This window comes from Protopterus annectens, chromosome 7.part0 (genome assembly GCF_019279795.1).
Source record: "Protopterus annectens isolate FY-2018-M chromosome 7.part0, PAN1.0, whole genome shotgun sequence".
In the NCBI taxonomy this organism is placed as follows: domain Eukaryota; kingdom Metazoa; phylum Chordata; order Ceratodontiformes; family Protopteridae; genus Protopterus; species Protopterus annectens.
The window spans coordinates 1,420,948,355-1,420,963,592 of NC_056739.1; the positions used below are offsets into that span (position 1 = coordinate 1,420,948,355).

The 15,238-nt window shown below is 38.1% G+C and overlaps 1 protein-coding gene across 1 annotated transcript in view; it reads right to left on the bottom strand.

The window, feature by feature from the left end:
* Window positions 1-15,238, bottom strand: part of LOC122807067 (contactin-3-like) — a 2,190,808-nt gene that overhangs the window by 751,375 nt on the left and 1,424,195 nt on the right. The gene's annotated exons all lie outside the window — the stretch shown is intronic.

Genomic DNA, 15,238 nt, shown 5'->3' on the forward strand with positions numbered 1-15,238 from the left:
GAACATAAGTATACTCAGAGTCAAACAGTTTCAGACGTATGCTCTCAATCTAAGAAGCCAACTGAGGATAATGCAGAAGACATAGTGTCACTATGTCTGCTCAACAGGCTTTCAAAAAATATATGCGCCAAGGTCTGTATTTTCTGTTTGCTTTAGATGTTTCACTTTAGATAAAGTAATGTCTTGAGGCTTTTCCCGGTTAGAGGTTGCCACAGCGGAACTCCGGTCTGCTAATGATTGGCAGTGGATTTTTATGGTGCCGAGTTGCCAGCCCGACGCTCAACTTTCAAAGAAGGCACACCCATTCACACACACACCTACCTGCACGTCTTTATATGTCACTCAACCACGGGGAGGACATGCAGACTCCACACTGAAGGCACTATATCCTATTTTATACACAATCTGTAGGCCAAGTGTAGTACAAAGAAAGTAACACAGACATGAAAATGACTCTGCAGATGTGTTTAGGGAGCAGGATCAGTTTATGAAATGCAGTCTACATATTTTACATGCTGCAGCATTTATTGGAACAAGCAACCACAGGTTTTATACTGTTTTTGCATTTTTTGAGACAAAAAACAAATTGCATTTAACTCAGATTGCTGCTTCCTTTTCTATGTTTTTTTTTTACTGTAGCTTTATTAAAGATTAACTGCAAATGTTTGTCAAAAAGGGAAAAGTATGAATTATGCTAAATCTCACCCACATATTATTGTAAAACTAATCTTACATTTTTTTCCATATCAGACTACATATAAATTGATATACACGGGAATCTTATGAAAGGTGTTTTCAGATAATACTGATATGGTTGACTGGTATGTTGGATTTTTAAGAATTAGAGTTCATTTTATATAATTATATTCTCTCTACATACTTCCATATTTGCCTGGGATATTTTGTGACTGTAAGACAGATTATAACTTCTACAATGTAAATATGCATGTCAAATAACTACAGCTTCTGATCAGCTTTTGAAAGAAGCTTGCTTTTAATCACTCTCGTAAAAAATTATTTTCACTAGAAGTCCAAGAAGACATTTAACTTCTATTTTCATAGGCTCTTCATAATGCCTCCCTTGCAAATGTGCCAGGTCTGTTTATATTGTTGACTAGTCTTTTAAACATGCCCCTACCGCTATGTATATTGTAAATGAGAATTCAACACCTGATTTTTTACTATGGCTGTACAGATCCTTTTCTTGTAATGATACACACTGCTTATTTTTCCCACTCTACACTGCTAACCATCAGCTGCCAACAGCTTTTTTCTTCATTCACTATGTCTTCTAGACCCACCTTAGCCTCCACCACAGTCTACACAACTCACATCCACGTTCACTGAAAAGATCAAGGACATTGGTCCTGGATACTGCCAGGGAGTGGGTATGCCCTAACACACACCAGTGTGACAGCCTTGCTAGCTCCTCTATGGCTACATTACAGAGGTGCGCTAGCTCCTCTATGGCTACATTGCAGAGGTGCTTGCACACTTCTGTGCATAGTAGACCTCCTTACCAAGTGGCATAACACTTGAAGATGGGAGATTAGCTGGCTCTTCACACTGCAATTCCAGAAAGCCAGGTTGCCCCCCCCCCCCACCCCACCCAGGTTGGGCGAGTTGAAATTGGCTCCTTACTCCCAACCTTCTACACCTTATTTCATAAGGCCATGCCAATAGTCAAACATAAGTCATCTGCCTTCCAGTTAGAGCTTTTGTCCTTTGTGAGACACGGACAACGTAATGCATTTTAATTATTGAATGTAAAGAAATGTTCCAGTGTAGTGAATGACAGGCAAATGTTTATACTCTTAATCAAATAACATTACTGCCACAGTTTTACGTGATACATAGTACATGTGACTGGGATTATAAAAGCTCTCTGTGTAAAGTACCAAAAGTTATATGTTTGGTTTGTGCAAAGTAATTAAAATACTATGGTCATATGGTCATGTGGTACACTATAATGGGAAGGTGGGTAGATTCAAAGTGTGCAGTTCAACAGACTGTAGTCTCTGGATGAGGTAGTTGGGGAAAAATAAAGTGGTCTCTCTACTCAGGCTTTATATGGTAAATTTATGAAGTAGAATTTCATGACCTAGGGTATCAAAAGCTTTGTAGAGATCTAAAAATATTGCAATATTATATTAACCTTTGTTTAAATGCTTGTGACGTGGTCAACAAATGAAAATAGGGCAGACTGATATTAGTAAAGGAGCTGTTTGAGATACTTTTTCTAGGACTTTGGAGAGGGGAGGTAAGATAGCTATAGGTATAGAGTCCGAAAGTTGTCCAGAGGTGCTGTCTGTGAAGAAAAATAATGTATAAGACTAATTCCACAACTTAGGAACATAGTGTTGGGTATATTTATGAGGACTGATACTGGGTAGGTGATAGTGTCTGCAGCAATGTGTAAGTATTCAGGTTGTTAAGTTATCTGGGGATAGTCAGTGGCTTACAGCTTTTGTACCAACTGTTTGATCTGAGTTACAGAAATACATAGCTACATGAGCAACATCATGTTGTATTAAAAGTATAAGAGGATTTTGAGCTATGAATGCAGTTATTTCAATAAAGTGTACATTGAAGGAATATGCTATGCTTTGTGGTGTATTACTGGGGTTTATGGCTGGTTATGTTTAATTAACTACACTTTGACACAATATTTTTAGGACCTGTCTTATGTGCTAATTATATTTTAGTAAAATAGCTTAATTTGTCTTTCGGAGTTTTTTGTTTGATACGTTTTTGGCAGCTTGGCAGCACTGATGGTTAGTTGAAATTGTTTCTCCATTCTTTCCATGCATTGTATCGGAGTGCCTTTACTTTTTTTTATTTTGTTTCAGCAGTTAGCCAGAGAGATGGGGGTGATTTCACTTTCTTTTTAAGTAATACAGAGTTAAAATATCATACTGCCTCCTCTAGGCAGAGGTGTTTAAGTGGAGACCAGTTACACTGGGTAAGTAGATAACTGAACAGTGAGGTTTGAAGAAAAGGCTTTTGATTCTTTCTAGTTCTTACCACATTATGCAAGTAGGGTGGTGATCACTAAAGGTGTCTGGAAGACTGCTGTTGGTTATTATGTTTTGTAGGTTATTGGTGAGTGTCTGGTGGAAGTTTTGCTCATTAATTTGCATTTTTTAATTGATGATGTTATAAGCTGCTGCATCCTGTAAAGGTATACAGTGGAGTGGCTTTTTATACAGAGGGAAGATGCTCAGACAATGTTGACATCTCCAAAGTTTGTTTCAAGGTGGAAGATACCCAGGAAAGAATTCCTCTAGTAAGGAAATATTCTTGGCTGAGGAATGTAGGATAATATATATAGTGCTAGAATCTTAGGATTTGGAAATTATTTAGGTGGATGCTGGCTGTATGTTGGCCATCAGTAATTCTATTGGTGTGAAGTCAGGGATATTTAGGTTACTAACTGTTGCTTAACAGCTAGCCCTCCATACAGCTTTGATATTCTGTCTTTACTGAAAATAGTGTGTCCAGATGGTAAGATTTTGCTATCTTTGATTTAAGGCTTTAGACACGCTTCTATGATGCTGAGTGTTTCAGGTTTGTTGAGATTGACTCTGCTACGGAAATCAGTGATTAGGCTGTCTTTCCTTCATAATTAATGCGGTAAATTTTGACTGCATTAGAATATTGATGAATTGGTATTTATGTGCTACATGGGGTAGTTGAGGTTGCAGGGCAGGTTTAAGCTGTACAGCACAATAGCAGGATGCTCATGATTACTGGTATATTTTATTGTAAGGAGGTGTGTCCTACTTTGCCTTTCAGTAGTTTTCTTCTTGTTGATTTTATGGATGGTATGCAGATTATTGGGAATTATAGGAATAGGGTCTTCGCTGTGTAAAAGTTGAACCATGGAGGTGGTATAATTTATTTTTTTCAATGTATGTGTATGGTATTTGGTAGTCAATAATGTGTGTCAGAGTTGCATTGTTGTACAAGATAACAATAATAGCAGAAGCAGTATCTCAACATGTGTGGAACCATTGACTATGCAGCCTGTGTGGCTAAAATGACTAGGGCAATTAGCTTGTGTATTGGTGTTCAGGGTTCTAATCTAGACATAACCACTAATTTTAACCCAATGGCTAGATAAGTTGAATTATGATCTACAGTGTAATAGGTCCCAGGTTCAAGTCCTAAGCATGCATAATGTATATATTACTTGGATTAATTTACCAAATATTCAAGTATTTGAGCTACAAATAATTGGACAAACATCACATCAAGCAAATCTAATAAAAATACCATTTTACTGTAAACATTATGGCTCTTGAAAGACATTGTATCAAAAGAACAGAAACAATGACAGGATACAAAAGCTATAAATATGGCAGACAGCTGATCAGTGAGTGATGTTATTAGATGTTAGTTGAATATTTGCACCTCTCACAGGCAGAATTACTTCAGTTAAGTAAGGGTTTATTATCTGTGAGAATAAGACTGTTAGAACATTGCCTAAAGATACAAAGAGGCAAAGGAAACAAGCAGGCTGGGCCTCCATTTTTGTCCACTGATTTGGGAAATTTAGTTACAAAATACAGAGGATAAACTATAGACACACACACATATATATATATATATATATATATATATATATATATATATATATATATATATATATATATATATATATATATATATATATATATATATATATATATATATATATCCAGGTTACTACATCGACAACTGAGAAGATCGACAGCCACTTCTCCGACACGAAAACACCGACACATAAATAATCGAAACTGCAAATCACGGACATTTAACAGGTAACGGGTTTAAATTTCGCTAATCATGCCTACCATAAGGACTAAGTAATACAATTATCATAACACATGCATAACACTGCTACACTTACTAAAACATGGTAGGCATGATTAGCAAAATTTAAACCCGTTACCTGTTAACTGTCCGTGATTTGCAGTTTCGATTATTTATGTGTCGGTGTTTTCGTGTCGGAGAAGTGGCTGTCGATCTTCTCAGTTGTCGATGTAGTAACCTGGATCCATATATATATATATATATGCTAGTTTATGGAGGAATGCAGTGGAGTGGTTGATGACCTGTGGGATACACTGATTAACACAGAATAACTACATGTAGCTGAATGAGCTTATTTCAGCAGTAAAATAAACTCTATGGGTTCATAGGCTCACAGGTAAGTATTAGACTAGCTGCCCTTGTGGGCCATTAAAAGGCTAGCCAGCTTCTCTTTTGTTACTCAGAATAACCCATGCCATGGTCGATAATTATATATCATCCCTAATGAGAATAACTGTGATCATATCAGAGATGGTCCGAGGGGGCCCATATATGGAATAAAGCACTTAGGAGCTGCCTATGTCCATTAGTGATACAGGAGGCACTTCTGGATAAATTTTCTATTTCCCATCCATAGCCATAGATCTCATTTGTGCTTGAATATGGATAGGGATGAACTTTGTTTTATGTTGATGGGGGGTCTGTTCCACAGCAGTGGTTTCCTCTGCAGGATACACATGTCCCTCCAAATCATTCTGTTGATGTTTCAGAAGAGGTTTAGATCCATAGACCAAATATTTCTGATAACATCTGACTTGCTGAGGTGCAATAAATCCATCAGTAATGGGTCGGAGAATACTTTTTAAACCAGGCACAGGTCACCTCTTTACAGTCGCTGAAAGATACTTAATACAGTGACAGGGCTTTGAGTGTCTGTACTATTAAAAGAAGTAAAAATTTAAGAAATATGTTTAAGGGAATGGTCATAACTTGTGCCATTCCGTTCAAACAATAGGTGATTACTGGCTTAGATGGTGACTGTGAGCTTATAAGCAGCTTATTAGCAGTGTAGAGCAGCCACAGGCTGCAAGGTCAGCTACAGGCAGATGTGGGCACTTGTAGCTCCTACTCGCAATACAGACTAAATGACATAAGGGAGAAGAAGGAAATACAAGTAAAGCTGTATCTCAAGACGCCTATGCACTTTGTGACAGTGTAGTGCGAACCAGAACAGTGCAACAAACTGCATTAAAATGCCTTGTTTATAATACTAAAAAAACAAAAAAGCTCAAAAAAGTAAAACAACCAATACCAATACACAAGAATTTCATGTTAGTGGCAAACATAAGCCTAAAACTAGTCTGTTTTCTCTTTTGCCACAATAACCAAATGGAGAAACAATTAGGCTAAGGCACAAATAAAACAATTAGTTGCTTCAGATGAAAGCATTCAGTCAATATAGTTTTATACGGTATTTTTCATGACTTGGTGGCATCCAATTTTTGTTTTAAAATAGTAACAATAATTTAAACTCAAACCAAAGTCAGTAAAGTCAGATAAAAAAAAAAGTCAAAAATAATTTTATTGTCATTCAACCACATGCATGAGTGCATAGCTGAACAAAATTTGTTCCTCTTTGCTCAACATAAAAAATAAAAACATCAACAGAGACATAGCAACACAAACTGAAGCAATAGTGTACTGTACTGGCTCATCAGATGTGCAGTAGCAAGCCCCACTCAAAACTCTTCCCCGTAGTTGTACGTCAGTCGGACCTATTGAATATTCATCTGGTGTCAATGAATATTGATTCCAATGTATGAGAATTGCTACATGTATGGCTTTACATTTAGGGTGATATTTTCAAGTACACTTGTCTTCGAGCTACGTTTCTGGAAATTGTAGCTTTAGATTTACATTAGAAGAGTAGATAACTGTAAAGTGTATGCTTTTACATTTCACGTGATATTTGTAAACTATACTTGTCTCTGAGCTACGTTTCTTGAAATTGTAGCTTTATGAAAATAACCGAGGTACGTGTATGCTTTTACATTTAAGGGGATCTGGAAAGTGTACATTGGAAGAGTAGATAACTGTAAACAGGAGTTTACACTTGTACACTTGACTTACATTCGGCCACCTTAATTGTATGCATGATGTCACTGCTAATATGAATGGCACGTCAATCATGCAACTTTTCATATGCAACTTTTAACGCCAATCAACGTAGCCACGCCCACTCCTACTCAGAACTGAAGGTGAGCCAGTACACTACACTATCGCCAAAACCGATACAAGTAATACACCACCAATGAGCCACTGAAGACACAGAGGCTTCAACTCCCACAACAGCAACATCAATAACCGAGTCCCAGACCAGCTGCAAGCACAGAAGCTTCAACCACTGCATCACAAGCAACTGAATTCTCAGTCCAACTGAAGGCATACTACTTACAAACCACTGCATTCAAAGCCTTAGTCAATTCCATTCCCCCGACCACGCAATTCTCTCAATCACTATCACCGGCAGACTCAAAATGGCCACAATCCTCTCCTCAGCCTTCACCAACATTTGTCTCCGACTTCATCCTCGGTACACAAAAAACAATCCAGATCTCACCAGTCTTGGAAAAACAAAGTATATCCTAAAAGTTCGCATCAGAGACTGGTTTCGGTCTATGCTTCTGAATCTACATCCAGCCGACTCGCCACGGAATGCCCAAGTTTGAAGTTTCAGTGAGAAAAAAAAGCAGAAAAATTAACATCAGAACACCACAGAAATCTCGACTAGACAAACAACGACTAGGCAAGCAGACTTACAGATCAACAGTACAGGTATGTACAAACAAAACAAACAAAAACATTAAGTGCACAACTGGAGTCGGAGAGGCCGCAGCCATTCAAGGTGCCACCATCTTTGTTATTATATATCAACAGATATAGACAGTGCTGGCTGTGTTAGTATACTCAAAGCAAAATCCTGCAAAAGAGACTTAGCCTGATGGTCCTTGCTTAAGTATCAGTCAGAGTCTGTGTAAGCTGGACACAATTTGAACTCTTGTTTATAACAATGAAAGGCAGACAGAAAAGGCTAGATTTTCAACATTGGATAAAGTTACAGAATGCTCAGTAGACCGCACCAACCAATGGTAAGGCCAAAATAGACCTTGTTGATTAATGAAGAACATTATAAAGAATATACTGATAAAGACATCCAGGTTAACCTCTAAATATGAGTATTTGAGTTGGTTAAGAATGAAAATTAAGTATTTTTCTTTCCAAATAAGAGATATCCAGAACATATAACAAATGTAAAAATAAAAGCCGTGGTGGTGGACAGAAAGAGAAAGAGAAACTTTGACTGAAACTGAGGATTCATTTTTGGAAGAGAGAGAGGTAGTTGATACAAGAAGGAAACTTTTAAATAAACAATACATTAAATAATAACAGCACAATCAAGCTTCAAGTTTTATATTTATTGATGTCTGCAGGAACACACTATATGTGTATATTGATTGGAAACCAAGTAGCATAAAACTGAGTGGTCTCCTGATGCATACATAGATAAACTGGTACTGTATGCAACTACAAGACTATAGCTGGAAAGAATTTAAAATAAACCAAGAAATTCAGCTTTACACTTAGATTGTGGTTTTATATTTAAACACAAACATGTACCCTCAACATTATGTTATGCATGTCACTTCATAAAACTATATTTTTAGTGCTATGATTCCAGAGGTAAAAACGTCACTTTCATACAGATAGATGTACATTTTTCTACTTTGAACTTACTGCTAATTCACTACATACATGCTGTCAATATGTTTCACTTTTCTTTTACTGAAGTAAAGTCAAATATTCCATCTTTATAGAAATTAAATTTAAAGTAACGTAAAGTAATGTCAAGAAACCCCCAGCTGAAATGCATGTGCAATTCTACATATGTTACTACAGATAAGACATTTTCTCATTTAATGGTTCTTAGAAAAAGTTGAAGTATCATACTTCATCTCTTAGCTACATACTTCAAATAAGAGGATCATAATCACCATACAGACTTACAGGCAATTGAGTATTCAATATCAGTGAGCCATGGCACCATTAACAGTACAGGAATTTTGGTGACAGCAAGATTACAATGGTAAAAATGTCACTTTTTCAGAGAAGTACGTACGTATGATGTTTACTCCTGATGTAAATCCATTTCATTGCTCATATTTTCCAGAAGACTATTTCATTCCATATCTTGAAAATATGTCATACACCCAACCATTACGGAAACAGAATATAATACAGTTTAGAATGCCACACTAAAATGCCAATGCAAGCCTAAATTTGGTACTACATGTAGAAAGCAATGTCACAATCTGCCCTTAGGTTCATAAGTTCATAGATGTTTACTAAGCTAAAGACCTCAAGGGCTTTTGTAAGCCTAGCCATGCATCCAAAATTTCAGACAAGTTTGGGTAACTTTGATAAGTGTAAGCAGGGGCATGGGAGTTGAAACATTTACAAGCAGGGTCTTGAGAGATAAAACCATTAGAGACACAGGTATCAAACCAGGGGTGAGTTTCATTTTCCTCATGCAGTTGTCCAAGTTAGACTTGAACTGCGTAAGGGAGGAGATCTGTTTCACATGGATAAGGAACCAGTTCCAGAGAATGGGTAGTCTCTGGGATACATGCCTGTCTCTTGAGCAGGTCCTGTTTATATCACAGGAAATATGTAAGTCCATAGAATAGGTAATTCTGGTGCTGTTTGTTATGCAGACATGCACGAGATCCATCAGAGTGAGATCTGACAATGCCTTGTATGCCAGGCATAGATCTCCCCTCAACAGCGTGTAGGAGACAAAACACAGGAATAGGGCCTTGAGGTGGTCTACACAGGACATGCTACTTATGCCCTGTATTCTTTTAGTGAGGAAGTAAATGCCTAAATGAAATGGTCCCAGAACCAATCCCTGAGGGACCGCACTTGTAACTGGCCTCTTTGTAGAGGTGGACTCCCCTGTTCTAACTGCCTGGGTCCTGTCTGTGAGCCAGCTGGCTATCCACTGAGTGGCATAAGGCTTTGTACCTAACCTCTTAAGTTTGTCAACAAAATGCCCAAGTCGGGTATTGTGTCAAATGCCTTGGCCATGTCAAGGTAGGCAGTGTGAACCATTTTACCCTCATCCATTGCTTTGGTGATCTTCTCAAAGAAGTCCTCCAGGCTGAGTAGGTATGACCTGCACTTGATAAAACCAAATTGGGTTGGATCCAGTGTCTGGAGGTTTTCTATATCATTATTTCCATGATATATCTTTTGATGGCTTTACATATGAGACTAGTGAGACTTACAGGTCTGTAGTTTACACTTTTGTGCAGAGGGATACCCGTTGCTGCTCTCCATTCATGAGAAATGAAGCCTGTTTAGAGGTAACAGATGAATAGCTTCCAGAGGGCCAGACAGGTTATATTTCATGCTATTTAGAAGCTATCCTGGGATATTGTCTGGGCCCATTAATGCAGTGCTCTTAGTCGTAGAGAGGGCATGAAAAACCTGTCCCATAGTGACAGCAAGGGGAGTTATATTTGAGGGAGAGGGGAAAAGTTGTAGCTGAATCTGTTGGCCAGCAGGTTTGCTATATCTTCTGGCTCAGTATAGGTGGGTCCATTTACAATGAGCTTTGCACACGATTCCCTATTGCCTTTGAGGTTGCAGACATAGCTAAACTATACCTTGTGGTTGTGCTTGGCCTGGGAGGCCACATTTACCTCATATTTGACTTTGGTAGACTTTATTTGTCCTCTGAGTTGTTTGTGTAATTTGATGAGAGTGCTTTTATCCTGCTGCGTGATGCACATCCTAATTTCTGCCATGATTTTCTTCTTTCTTTTATATGGCCTACTGATGTTGTGATTCCAGGAGGGTGGTTTGTTTTATGTGTTTGTTCTGTCCATCGTCCCGGTGTGTACAGCTGTGTCTATGCTGCTATTAACATGCTTATATAGGGTTTCTGAGAACAGTTCTTCATAGGCTGCAATGTTCTCAATGTTTATGGGGGCTTGACATTTTGCAAGTTTATCACTTAATAGTAGGAAGTTAGCCTAACAGTTGTTCCTGAATATTCCAGGGTTAGCTGAGCTTCCAGGTTTTTACTTCAAAAGAGATAATTTTGTGGTCTCACCTTACCGGAGAAGACATTACTCTAGGAGATGCGCAGCACTACCCCATATTAGTGATGAACAGATCCAGCATGGTTGCACCCCTGTTTGATGTATTGACAATCTGGTCCAGGGAGTTTGTGTTTACAAAATCCAGAAGTCTCTGCCTATATATTTGATGTCATATATGATTCCCTGTTAATAGTGGGGTAATTAAAGTCACCCATGAATATGGTATTTGCTTGGATATTAAGTGTTTCCAATATGTTTAGATGAATGATTTGGGCTTCCTGAGTAATAGAGGGGGACCTATACCTGGCAAGGAAGTGGTATTGGATTTTTTTCTATTGTGATGTAAACATGGACAAGCTCATGTTCATTGTCCTGTTTGACCAGCATTGAGGTATATTTATTTTTGATGTAAATTGAGACACATCCACCTTTAGTCCCCATCTGTGTAGTAGCTGCTGTAAATGTGTTGAAAGCATTATAACCGTGCATTGTCAGTGTGCTCTCTGTGGTTTTAAACCACGTCTCAGTGACCATACAGACAGCAGCATTCTCTAGGATGAAAAAAAGTTCTAGGGAGTGGAGTTTTTTTGTTTAGACTCCTAGCATTGAGCAGTAAAACCTTTATATTTCCTTAGTTTTGATTTGCTATGCCTGAAGTACTTTCATTTTGACATTGCCTAAAATAAGCACTATGAGGGAGGACAATGTTTTAGCTACTATTCCAAAGCCTAGTGGGGAGAGATGCAGAGCATCCCTGGCAAAGCATTGTGGTCTGTTGACCATCTCAATCCATGCTGACAGATATTGCATTCCCCTTAGAATAACACCAGAAACTAAGCCAATTATTAAAGTCAATCATCTTGTGTTCATATTGTGGCATCATCCTTGGAGAAGGTAAAATGCTGCTCAGCGCTAGGCTTGTACAAACCTACTACACATATTCTGAGAGCACCATGATATCTCTCTTCATATAGTTTAGGGAGGTACATCTCAGGTCATTTACACCCACATGGACTATGACTCTGAGTCATACTGGTACTTGCAGTTTAATGACTTGAGTGCATGTGTAATGTGGCAGATTCTGGCCTAGGATGAGTAAGAGACCATGACTTTCTCCTTACTTAGCTTGGTGAGAGGGACATCAGTGTGTCTCACAATAGAGTCTCCAATGACCAGAATGTTGGATTGTGTGGTGGCTGCCTTATGGGCTTAGAAGTAGAAAATCCTTGAGATGTGGCTGCATGTGGTGATGCGGGTGTTGTTTGAAAGAGTGCATTTGGGGCTGCTGAGGGTGTTTCTTATGTGTACTTCATCTAGGAACTCTTTGGGGTTTAGGAAGGTTACATTTAAGTGCCTCAGCATATGTGGGTCTATGTGTCTATTTGAATTGTGTATGATGGGTGCAGAGTGTGTGTGTACTACTGACAAACATATTGACATTAAGAGTGCTTTTATGTGAGAGTTTTGCCTGCAGTGACATTGTGTAAATACATCTCTCACATATCATATCAATTTGTTTAAGAATTAACTGGTTGTCCATAAATATAGAGCAATGTGTACATTGCCTCAGGATGCCCATATCCACAAAGCTGGTAACAGAGACAGTAGAAAAGTTAATCTCCATGGCGACAGACTCATTTTCATTGATTTAGCAGTTGGAGTGAGAATATAAATTAATGTCAGGAATAGCTAGTTTGTAACTCTGGGAGCAGTGCTTGTCACTGCAAACTAGTTGTCCTATATGCAACTAGTTATTGTTGAAATTTCAATGGTGTTTTTACAGGAAAATGTCAGCTCAAGGTATCTGTGGCTGTATACAGCACTACCAGGCACTTAAGAGGAAACTAATTAGTACAGCTTGATGATTTATGGACAAAGTATTTAGACAGAATTCCGAAGTTAGAAGCAAATTAAGCAGTACCTACCAAAAAGAAAGAACTAGCTTGTCAAAAATTATGAAAAGAGGGGAGTCACCTGAATGGGTTTCTTCCCACTATTAGTGTTGGTCTCACCACAGCTTCACTCTGCTGGGATACAATGATCCTTTCTTCTTCTCCTCTCACAGAAGCAAAATAGTAGCACTAATCCCAAGACGAGAAGAAGGTCACAGCCTGTTTGGTGATTCACAGTCTTGTCTCAGATGATGTAAGGGTCTATAGGCTTATTGTAGCCTTTTCCTGGTAAATGCCCTGAATAGCAAGCAGACCAATCAGTAAGGTCAAACACAGGCACTAACTTCCCATGCAGAAACAGTCAGGAATCTATGCATTCTAGTATTTCTCTCATTATCAGCAAAATAAAAAAAGACATTCCAAGCTGGCACCTATGAAGTAGTTAATATGCTTTATGTTGATCAGCAGTCCCCAGTAAATGATGTCCCTATGCTTATTCTCTCACCAACAGGAAACAGAAGCACTAAACCCAAGATGACTACAGAGAGGCAGAATGTGGGCTCTCCAATAATTAGCTGTCTTCGAGTAGATGCTGCAGATTTTAAAGGTGAGATTGAAAAATGGGTTAATATCCTAATAGCTGCAGTGTGCCCTAAGCAGCTAGAAATGGAACAGGGGGGAAACTTAAGTTTTAACTACCTAAGTTGAAAGCCACTAATTTTAAAAGAACAAGACAGATTTGAAGAGGGTGGGCACTTTGTATTCTGGTTTTATTGAATAAAGTGGGATGGCCAATTAATCGAAATAGTTCAAGAGGGGTGATTAAAATGATAACTTTTTGCTTATTCCTAATAGCCAATGAAAAAGGAGAGGGAAGGAGATGTGTGGTCAAATTGACATAAGGGGCAGGCAACTAGAAAAGCGGTTGAGTTTAAAAACAGAACAGGACCAGGATGGAAAGATGGGGGAAAACTTAATTTCTGTGTGACTCACAAGATACCCAATTATGATCTCTTTCCTGGTTTAAATAATGCAGTTAAAAGCAAAATACAAATAAAACACAGTGTAAAGAAAATAAATGACAATATACAAAATGTTCAGGATTTTACAGATGCACTATTGGGTACACATATCCAAGATATCATTTTCCTTTTTGGAACATTCTATATAATCACAAACTTGCCTAATTTACAAACAACTAAATTTATAGTATTGTTAAAAAACAGCAGTTTGCAATGTGCTAGAGTCTGTTTCATTCTCTTGCAGGCATTTCCCAGTAAAACACAAATTATTTCACTTTGTAAAATCTTCTGTAATTGGAATTAGGTTATATCCCATTCAAAGGCAGCCATGTGTGTACACGTTTGTGCATGTGCATGTGTGTGTGTGTGTGTGTGTGTGTGTGTGTGTGTGTGTGTGTGTGTGAGTGTGTGTGTCTTTTACCTGGGTGAAACTATCAGCAGCTGATGTGCTATATTCTGCATCTCTGTTCAATAGACAGCTTCTAATACTTAACGGCTGTTAGAGTGGAATCACAGACATCTGTTGCACTTACAAGTAGCAAATAGATTGATATTCTACTGAAACTAAGATTTGATACTTTACTATCTAGCCTCCATTGCCATGCCATTTATTTGCTACTGCTAAATGGTAGTTAAAATAGGGACCCACTGTCCCACTCACATAGATCATATGCAGCATCATTACTGGGCTTCAGTGTATGTTCACACAATTCACAGTACTTTATTTTAGTAACAGTATAATAAAGGACCTCTTTCTCATTGACACTGGCAGCAATTCCATGGTTTCCTCACTGACAACAGACCTAAATGTGTCAGGCGACTGTCAGTACTGTGTGTCCGTTACAACACATATAAGTAAGGCAGCATCCAACTCTCACACTGATGATCTGCTCTTAACAATCTTCAGGTATTTCCCAATATTGTTTGGTCATAACAACACCATGAGGAAACTTTGTCCCTCTCATATATAGCAAGTATATGTTCCTCACAGAAAATCAGAAACTTCTATTCCATAAAGTGTTGCTTTAGTGCCCTGAAAGATGGAAGAGCATGTTCATTAATAACAAAAGTTTGACAACAGTACCTAGTAATGTACGTATTGTAGTTGCTATTAATTTAAAAACATGATTGTAGCTCAGATCTCATTATTCCACTCTTTGTGTGCTGCCCTGATTAGGGTTACCACCTGTCCCTCTTTGCGAGGGACAGTCCCACTTTGGAAAGTTGTGTCCTGCAAAAAAAAACTAAAAAATGGCAAATGTCCTGAGATTTTATGACAAAATATATTTCTTAATTTTTTTTAATAGCTGCATAAAACAATTATTTTGTATATGAAACACGTAAATATTATGTGAAATAGCATAAG